This window comes from Aphidius gifuensis, linkage group LG6 (assembly GCF_014905175.1).
Source record: "Aphidius gifuensis isolate YNYX2018 linkage group LG6, ASM1490517v1, whole genome shotgun sequence".
NCBI lineage: Eukaryota > Metazoa > Arthropoda > Insecta > Hymenoptera > Braconidae > Aphidius > Aphidius gifuensis.
In genome coordinates this window covers 9297804-9308389 of record NC_057793.1, presented here as the reverse complement: position 1 = coordinate 9308389, position 10586 = coordinate 9297804, and the positions used below count along the sequence as shown (strand labels likewise).

At 22.7% G+C, this 10586-nt stretch overlaps 1 protein-coding gene across 1 annotated transcript in view; it reads left to right on the top strand.

Annotated features, from left to right (window-relative positions):
- The first annotated feature begins 6884 nt into the window (after window positions 1-6884).
- LOC122859785 (5-hydroxytryptamine receptor-like) overlaps window positions 6885-10586 on the top strand; it is a 63700-nt gene continuing 59998 nt past the window's right edge. Inside the window, exon 1 of the mRNA XM_044163469.1 lies at window positions 6885-7348. The gene's annotated coding sequence lies outside the window, so the exon portion shown is untranslated. The remainder of the gene's footprint in view (window positions 7349-10586) is intronic.

Below are 10586 nucleotides of genomic sequence, written 5' to 3'. Positions count from 1 at the left end.
AAATATATTGACTGTGACATCTGTCCGGGGTGTTGTTTTTCTGTGCTACGAGTTTGTGTTACCTATTGGATCATTCTAAATTATCAACATCATCAGGCGACCATCCAGATTGACACGCTCTCTATAATTTAATTTTGGATAATCCACAACAACAAGGTAGAATCTACAAAAATTACACATTCCCTCCTATATAACCCGTTACCCTGTAGGGAATAACAAAACAAGAGGATTTTTATAAAATACGTTAAATATCAGGCTCATTAATTTTTATTATTGTCAATTTATTATATTATTATTTTTTTTGTCAAACGTTCTTTCTTCTTTTTGCTATTTCATAGTTAAAATAAATTAATTAGCCTCGTACGTAACAATATTTTCTAAATTTTTTATAAATATAAAATAAATATAAAATAAAATAAATTCTTTTTATATTTCCAATGAATATATTCTCCTCATGTATTAGAAGATAAAATATGCATCAACATTAATTAAAATAATGAGAATAATATTTTAAATTCAAGAAAATCAATGCTCCCAAGTGAAAAAAATATATTTATTGGAAATATAAAATAAATTTAATTTATATTTAAAATATATGTGAATTAAATTTGATTAATGTTTTAAAAAATATAAATTAAGTTTAATTTACATGTAATTTATATTTAATTCATATGTAATCTATATCTATACAAAAAGTAAATTTATTTCATATTTTTGAAAAATATAAATTAAATTTGAAGTACATCCAAATTTTTTTTTTGCAATGTCGAAAAAAAAAAAATTTTAAGTAAGTTTATTTTATGTTTTGAAAAAATATAAAATACATTTACTTTTTGTATAGATATAGATTACATATGAATTAAATGTAAATTAAATGTAAATTAAATTCAATTTATATTTTTTAAAACATTAATTAAATTTAATTCACATATATTTTAAATATAAATTAAATTTGTTTTATATTTCTAATAAATATATTTTTTTCAATTGGGTTACGCTGTGCTATTAAAAACTAAAAAATAAATTATATAACCATCAAATTTATTTAAGTAATTTGAAGGAAATGTTTAAAATGATCTTATTTGTTTGTTTTGTTTATTTGCATAGTGACAAGTTAATAAATAAATGATCGAATAACTAAATTGAAAAGTTTGATCTCAGTTTTAATTGGATAATTGATTTAAAAACATATTTTTACAGTACGTATATAAAATAATTAATCGAGATACATATATTTATCAAACAATTTACAAAATATTGATATTGATTAATAATAATAAAATAATATACTTATTAATCAGTACACAATTTTTTTATTAATATAATCAATTAAATAATTTTTAAATTGTGATCCGTGATTAAGATTGAGAACAAAAAAAAATATGTATCTGTGTACTGTTTAGAAATACGTAATGAGTGTTTGAGGCAGATATTTTCTGGCATAGATCAAGTGCGTAGTTCACATGATCTATTGCTAGACTATATTTGCCCAAAACCAATCAGACAATAAACTTATCTGGCATTAAATTACGTGTCAAAGATTACCTGCATATAATCGAGTAATTGGTGAAAATTGGTTTTGAACTCGTGACCGAACGCACTGTAGCCAGGGCTCTTGCCAACTTAGCCATCAGCTCATTCGACAAATCGATAACAATAATTATACTTCATTATTAATTTGAAAAAAAAAATTTTTAAATTTAATTTTAGTAAGTTCAAAACTGAATATTTTGTAAATTTAATTTATATATTTTCTAAATTTTTCCTAAATATAAAATAAATATAAAATAAAATAAATTCTTTTTATATTTCCAATGAATATATATTTTCCACTTGGATCCTCATGTATTACAAGATAAAATATGCATCAACATTAATTAAAATAATGAGAATAATATTTTAAATTCAAGAAAACCAATGCTTATATATTCATGCATTTCTACTTTATATTAATTAACACTACAAGTAAATTCCAGTTTATTATTTTGTGATATCAGTGTATTGTAATGTTCGATCGGGTGTGTTATAATTTTCCATTAATGCATCAATGATTTGCATTGTTAATGATGGATTTTACATGGATAATTTTAACTGGATATTTATAATGTAACGAGGTTTTCTTTTATTAAAAAAAAAACACATCATTACGCAAAGTGTAGAAAAATATATACATACTTTTAAAAAATAATATTAATAATTATAAAATGACATTGAATTTTTTTTTTCATCTTTTGTACTTGAATAATAATAAATATATAAAAAAATAAAATAAAAAAAAAAAGGATTATAATTATTCACGGTTTAATAAATTCTTATTTTTTAAATTTAAAATTTTTACTTATTTTTAACGTAAAAATATTATTTTTAAAATGATTTAAAAATTAAAAATAATTCAATTATTTAAAAAATTATATTTTTGTATATTAAATAAATGTGAAAATTTTTATATAATTTTTTTTGAGTTTAATTTAAAACGAAACAACACACTTGTCTTAGTGGATTAGTTGGTTAATATGCTGAAGTAGATAAAGATAGAGGTCGAGGGTCTTGGTTGCATATACAATATACATAATGACAACTAGAGTACGAAGAACGACCTTTTTACCCTTCTCAACAAACTCGCGAAACCCCTTAGCTTGGCGTGGCTATTATTCGTTCGCGTGTGGTTATAAACCTCATCCCTCTTTTGTGACTTTATCCCTCCCGTTTGGTGTACGAAAGTGCTTGTCAAAAGAGATAAACAGGCTCACATATATTTTTTTCATGTACATGAATTGTGCTTTTTTTTTTATTTTTTTTATAAATCAATTTTTATAAACAGGAAAAAATAAAAATAAATCAACTTTTAGAAACAAGGTTTTAAGGGCAAAATTAAACTGTAAAATTTACTTTGTAATTTTATGAAAAATTGTGTAGCTTTTAGACTGATTAAAAAAATTTTAAATACATAAAAAATTATGTTGTTTTATTTACAATAATAAAATTGACAAAGAATGATTGTAAAAAAAAAATACTGTGCATGTATGAAATTTTAAAATCTTATCTCAACTTAATTATACAAATAATTAAAATGTAAATTTAAAATAAAAAAGTAAAAAATAAAATTTTAGTTAAAAAATAATTAAAAACAAGTTTAAAATAAAAAAATTTTAAATTAAAATTTTTTATCAAATTGTCGGACTTTGTTGTTATCGATTAAATCATAGACCAAAGTAAAGTGAGAGAGTCAAGTTAAGTACACGATAGTCCATTGAATTTTCAACCCAAGTCACCAATGGTCAGTGTTCATGCAATTTCCTTTAAAGTTGATTTCAGATAACAAATTGAATATCCTATTTATTCATTCGTTAAACATAAAGCCTCACCCATTATTCTCACTAAAATTATCAACATATATCGTTGACCTGCATACATTATACCACTATAGTCAATTTTCAAAATCAATAGATTTGTGTTTACATCGTTAGACATGTTGTCTAACTCACCATGTCACTCAAATGTTTACCTTTACAAGTTTCACTAAATTACCCACTCAAAATTAATTCAACTATATATATATATTGCTAATGCTTTGTTTTAAAAATTAAGCTCATTCCAATATTTAATAATGAAAATTTGAAAAATATATAGTTTTTTTTTTTGCTACATTTTCAAATAGCTTTAAAAATATTTATTTTTTATTTTTACCTGTCTCTATATGGATTTTAATAATTTAAATAAAACAAACAAAAACATTTTTAAAATTTTATGTAATTTATACAAACTGACATTGTTAATTATGAAAATATATTTATCTTTTAAATGTATTAAAGTTTTAACGAAAAGACATTTGTTTTTTTTTCTTTTTGAATAATTGAAATATATTTTCAGTGTTTTAAATAAAAATATACTTTAAGATACTTTTCTCTTTATTGTTTTATCTATACAGCATTGTTCTTTAGTCATTCGTCACAAAGCCTGATGTATTGTCGACAAAGCTCTTGCCAGGAGCACAACTGAAGCATTTATCGTCCATAATGCATTACTGCGGCAGTACACTCGTGACATGTTTTTTTTATTTATTTATTTTAAGTCAAAGTTAAATAAAAAAGAGAGAAAGATAAAATAAGAAAAAAAATAAATGAATAAAATTAAATGAAAATAACAATAAAACAACAATAACGGGTGGCAATTTTATGCTCAAGCAACATCGCGTGCTAACGACAAATTGTGGCCAATGTTAAAACTACAATGGCTTCTTTTATACCACAATTCTGTCTTCTACACTTAAATATTAATTATAAATATAAGAGAATAATTGCACTGGTATACTATAATCATAAACAAAACCAAAAACTACCGGTTCATAATAAAACATTTTGGGCTACAATGAATAATCAATTTTCTTGTAATTTTGTACTGAATATTTTACAGTAATAATACTTTAATTGTTGTACTCTATTACACCTTTTGTTTATGACAAAGTATAGACTAAAGTTTTGAATGTAAAAAATATATAATAAATGGTGTAAATTGAAAATTAAATTTTTTGGAATGTTAAATTAACACTTGCCCGAATTATTGAGCTGATATTTCTACACAAAGAAAAATTTTTAAACAAAAATTTCTGTGATCATTTTTATTATGCAATTTCAAACCTCTCTGCGGCTCATATTTTTGAAGATAGTTATTAGGTCAAAATGAGTTTTTATTTGCAAATTTAATTCTAAACAAATTACTAAAAATAACTTTTTGTCATTTATCAATTAGTTTTCGAGTTATAAGCGTGTTAATGAGCGAAAAAAAAAAAAAAAATTTTGTTTTCTGTCAGTCATATTTGTTTTTTAAATAATAATAACAATATTTTGATTTTCATATTAAAATGTACATAAATATGTAATTTTCTTTTTTTTTTTATTTTTCAAATTTTCCATTCGTTAGAACATTTGTTATTAAAAATTTAAAAAAAAAAATACATACTCCATGAATGTAGTCTAAAAAGTACAACATTTTTAACTGAAAATTAATGTAGTATTCGTTTGATATTTACAACATGCAGTCATTATAATTTACATCTGCTGCATTGTGCCACAAAGTATGCCAAATTTTCGCGACATACATCATGATAAATTACCAAATACTTTAGTGGATTTTACTGTTGAGTATAAGATATTAGATATTCCCAATGATTGAAATTCTACTGACAATTTTAGTCGAAAATCTGGATCTAGGCTAACAAAAATTATTGATATACATACTAAATATATTCATACTATTTGTATATAACATGTCCAAGAAATAACTTGAAATTTTTCTTCGTAATAAAAATACAAATAAAAAAAAAGCTTACATTTTTTTTAACTCACTTTGCAATTAACACACAATGAAATTGCTGCACTTCAATAGAAAATTAACATTTAAATTTTGTTAATTAAACATGTTAAAAATTTTAAAAGCTGACTTGACATTTTTTCAAATGTTAATTTGGCATTTTTTTTTTTATGTCGATTATTTAAAAATTTTTCAAGTGTTAAATTTTAACACTTGAGCTAAATCTTAATATAAAATCTAAAAAAAAAAAGTAAATTCATTTTGACCTTCAAATAGTACTAGATTTTACATTTTTTTTTTTTTTTTTTTTTAACTATTTAAATTAATTTAAAAAAAATTATTTATTTATTTATTTTACGTTTTATATTTTTCAATTTTCAATTTTCATTTTCAATGTTTGACCTAGTAATCTTGGCTCTATAACATGATGGATCACGTTGATGTAATATTATATAATTGAAGTATCGATGCCTGTGAAACTACGTCACCACATGAATTCGCAATATGAGTATGGTATGTGAACCACTGATGCATAACACAGTCATCGAGTTGCGGTTTTGTAACATGACCCAAGTGGTTTTAAACTTGAATTTATTATATCTAAACTATCAAAATTTTTATAAAAAAAAAACTCATTGAATTTTCAAATATAAAAAAACATTACCACCTTTAAAATAATCAATTTTTGTTATAAATTTTTATATTATTTATAAACACTGTTTTTAAATTCGAATTAATCAACTTCAAAAATTTATTTCAATTTTCAACGATAAATACTCTAAACGATTTTCATATTTGATTTAAATGATTGTCAATAACGACAACCACTAAAAACAAATACTCATGTCACTTTTTCATAACACTTTTTAATATATAAAAAAAATGTCAATGAAATATTCAAATATTTTTCAAACTAGAATACATAAAAATGGCAAACAACGATAATTATTTAAAACAAGAAAAATAATAATAAAAAAAATATAAAATTCGTATTAAAAAAAAAAAAAATGTAAACGCTTATCATCTCAACTGGCTAGTTATAATGTTCTTGTAAATTTTTCAAGGGTTCAGTTAAGTACATCTCACATACATTTCTCATAAAACGAGAACAGTTAAATTAAAAAAAAAAAAAAAAAAACCATTAGCACGAAAGGTGATGCTTGGTGGACCAAAAGAAAAAAAAAAAAAAAAATTGACAAGATATTTAAAACAACAGCGCTATGGTGAGAAAATCTGGTAGCATTTGATGTAAGAGGTATATGACGACAGGAGCTTTTGATGCTGTTAGGAACTATAAGGGATATGACATCGGGCGTAAAATTTTGTTGAAAAGAAGGAAAGAGGGGTGTCATATATAGGATATAAAATTAAGGAGAAGTAACTATGACGTAGTTGAATTGACGGTGGGGTGGTTGAACGAAACGGCGGAAAAAGGGCCAAAGTATAGCCCATTATATATATTGGCTGCATGGAAAAGGATAGAGGGAAAAATAGGGGTAAGTTTAGATATAGAAGAAGGGAAAAGAGAACAGTGGCTCACTCTCAAGCTTTTTTTTTTTTTATTTTTTATTTGAGCTTTTTTAGACGTACGCTTGCGCAGGATCACTGAGCCATCGTGAGTATCACCTCAGTTCTCCGCGATACATCGTGAAATGTGTGTGTGTGCCGTTATTTTCCCCATTATAAAATCATCGAAACTTTTTTGTTAAATAAAAATTATTTATTTAATAATTAATAAATGCTATATTTATATCAATTTAGATAGATGTGTAAAAATTTATTTATCAATTGACATAATTAATGGGAAAAAGATTTTTTTTTTTAGATTTTTTTTTTTTGTGTTTGTAAATTAATTGGCGTATATAAATATATGTATTATTTTAGTTAATAAATTTCAAATAAACATTACGAAATTGTTTTTTAAAAATATATTTTTTTTAACTTTGTGTGGTTAATAAGTTTTTGAACAAATAATATTTAAACGTGGTTTATTTTGTGATGATTAATATGAAACAACATGATGAACATTGTCACGTGGGTTCGTATATTAATATATTGTTTATAAAAATTAAATGATTAATAAAAAATATGTATTAAAAAAGCGTATATATTATACATTTTTTAATTTAAGTAATTTTAATAATTTTTTATTTTAAAATTAAATTAAATTACAATGAAAAAGTGGCAAAATATTTGCTTTTTTGTTGAAAATAATTTATTAAATAAATAATTATAAAACAATAGACTGTAGAAATAATTAAGCACGAAAATTAAAAAAAAAAAAACGAAAGTTTTTTTGTGCTTTAAATTATATTCTATAAAAAATAAATTCAATAATTCAAATGACCTTGTTTAAATGCATAGAACTTTAAATTGATTTGCCAAATGTCAAAGTTTTGGATAGAGAAACAGCTGCCACTCAATGATGCTAATATAGTCAAAAAAGTGAAATAAAAAAAGGGTTGATGTATTGTGCTAGTACTCAACAATAATCGGCCAACCATTAACCTCTCTGTTGTTGTATTTTTAAACCATTTCAGTTATTATTTTGTTAATTTTATTGGTCAATAAATATTTTATTTATATACTTTGACCATTTAATCATCAACTGACAGGTATATTCATACAGCTGTGACCTATAATCCCTGGACAATGTTTAACTCCTGTCAACAGGTCAATTTTATCATAAAGCTTTTTTCATACATATGCAAAATTTATCAGATTATTAGTTTTTTGTTCAAATTTTTTTTTATTTATAAATTTATTACTACAAGTTTGATTTACGTGTCAAAATACATCTATATTATTTATTTAAAAAAATTTATCTAGTATTCAACCGAAACATTAAAATTTAACTCTTAAAAAAATGGAAAATAATTAATATAATTTTTTTTTTTATGTTAAATTCAAATTGAAAGAGAAAAAATGGTCGTGAGTTTTCATTTTAACATTTATTTTTTTTAACGAAGTAAATATAAAAAAATTAGTTTAATGTATTTAGCAAATATTGGTTTAACATTTAACGCTTTTAAAAATTTAACTGTTTATTTAAAACAATCATATTTGTTAATCAAAAATTCAACAAATAAATATTTTTAATACTCAAGATTTTTCAATTTTTTATTTATTCAAACTAATAAAAAACCTCGAAATTATTATTTAGTTTTTTTTGTTAATTCGTATATCATTGAGTGACGGATATTACTTATGTTTTTTTTTTTAAATCATAAACCACACGTGTGGTGGAATGTATTATTTCAGTTATGACGTAATTGCGCGCGCAAATGCAATTGACATTTTATTATTATTTAAATTTTTTTTTTAGTTAATTAATTTTTTTTTTGTTGAAATATATATTGAAAGGTCATTTATTATACCCTTCACCTGTGATTTATTCTTTCGTAAAGACATTAATCAATATACAATGAAATATTAGAAAAAATAACATTAACGCTTACTTGAAACTTTTTTTTTCCTTTTTTTTCTGTATATTCACTGTATCTTTTGATTTCAAGAGAATTAAATTTTCCGTGCGTCATCACAATGAAAGTGACTTAATGATAATTGTTTTTTTTTTTTTGTTTGATCTTTTTATTTTATTAATATTTCTCTTTGTCTTCCAAAAAAAAAAGAGTAAAATAGAATTTTTATTTTCTTATATTACTTTTTCGACATTTTTCTTTCGTTTTTTTTATTAGCTTTTTTTTACTTTATAACTGAAGGGTGAGAACGATTCATTACAAAATATCCCACTTGAATTTTTTATCTATTTTTATATTTTGATAATTTATTTTCATGAATTATAAAAAAAAAAAAAAAAAGCTGCAAGTCTTTTAATAACTTGAAGAAGAGCATCTATCATACTCAACCTTTTTTTTTTTTCTTGTTTATCATAAGGATTTCAGTTGTGAATTTAAAAAAAAAAAAATCCTTGACGGTAATATATGCACTTTTGATTTTGACAAATGTTCTTCAAGTATATATTTAACATAAATAAAATCTGAAATACATTTAAAAGATGAAAAAAAATAAAACAAACATAAATATAAAAATTTACCAAGAAGAAATTTACAGTGGAATTTAGAAAATTCAAAAAATTGCGTTTATAAATTTATGCCATATGAAAATTTTTGTTCTAGTTACCTCAACGTTACTTAGTCCTGTTTAAATGTAGACAGGACACGCGAGGTTGGATGCAGAGAAAAGAAACTACACTAAACAAAAAAAAAACAAATAAAAAAGAAATTTTAAAAATATGTATACGAACGTGTATTCATGTATCCATTTATTTACATTATTTATACCCTTCAGGTCTATATAAAACATCATTTGAATTAAAATTTCTTAATATTTTAAGGTTAAAAAAAATTATCATCGGGCTTCCGGACATTTGATTGGTCATTGTTTTTTTCTCACTTACTCTCATATGAATTTCTTTCTGTTTGCCTTTTTCTATTATTTTTTTATTTATTTCGTTAGCAACAAAAAAACAAAAAAAAAAGAGTGAGTGAGACATAGTTTGATTTTTTTTTGCTAACGAAATAAATCAAATAAACAAAGAGTGATCTTCGAAGGATTAAATCGGTAACAGATACGAGCGCTTGATAGACCGCGCGACACATAAAATGTTTATTGTTTATTATTGTTATAAACAAATGCATCAGTAGAAATTCACAAAAAAATATATTTTACTTCTTCAAAATGTCTTTTATTTAATGGATTTTTCAGAAATACTGTGCAACGAATATTTATTGCAAAAAAAATTGTTTCAACTTTTAAAAAATTTTAACTTCATAATTTTCTACTGGTCTTTTTATTTTAAATATTTTTTTTCTATAATAAATATTTGTTGCATAGTATTTCTGAAATATCCATCAAATAAAAGACATTTTAAAGAAGTAAAATATATTTTTTTGTGGTTTCTACTCATGCATTTTTTTATAACAATAATAAACAATAAACATTTTAGAAATTATGGATATATACAGGCGCGCCAATGTGCTCGTAGATTAAAAAAAAAACAATCAATTAATCTAGTTTGATATTAATATAACAAAAAATTTAAAAAAAATTTGAAATTATTTAAATAAACATTTCATAATTATATGAATAAACAAATGAAAAATTTATTGTTTGTTTGAGACGAAAAGTGAAAGGAGTAAACGTGTGGTCAGACATAAATCCAGTCAAGTAAACATTGATTGTATAAACACTCTAGTTAAACATGAAATATTCAAAACAATTCATGCAAACAAATTGAAATTTTAAATATTTAT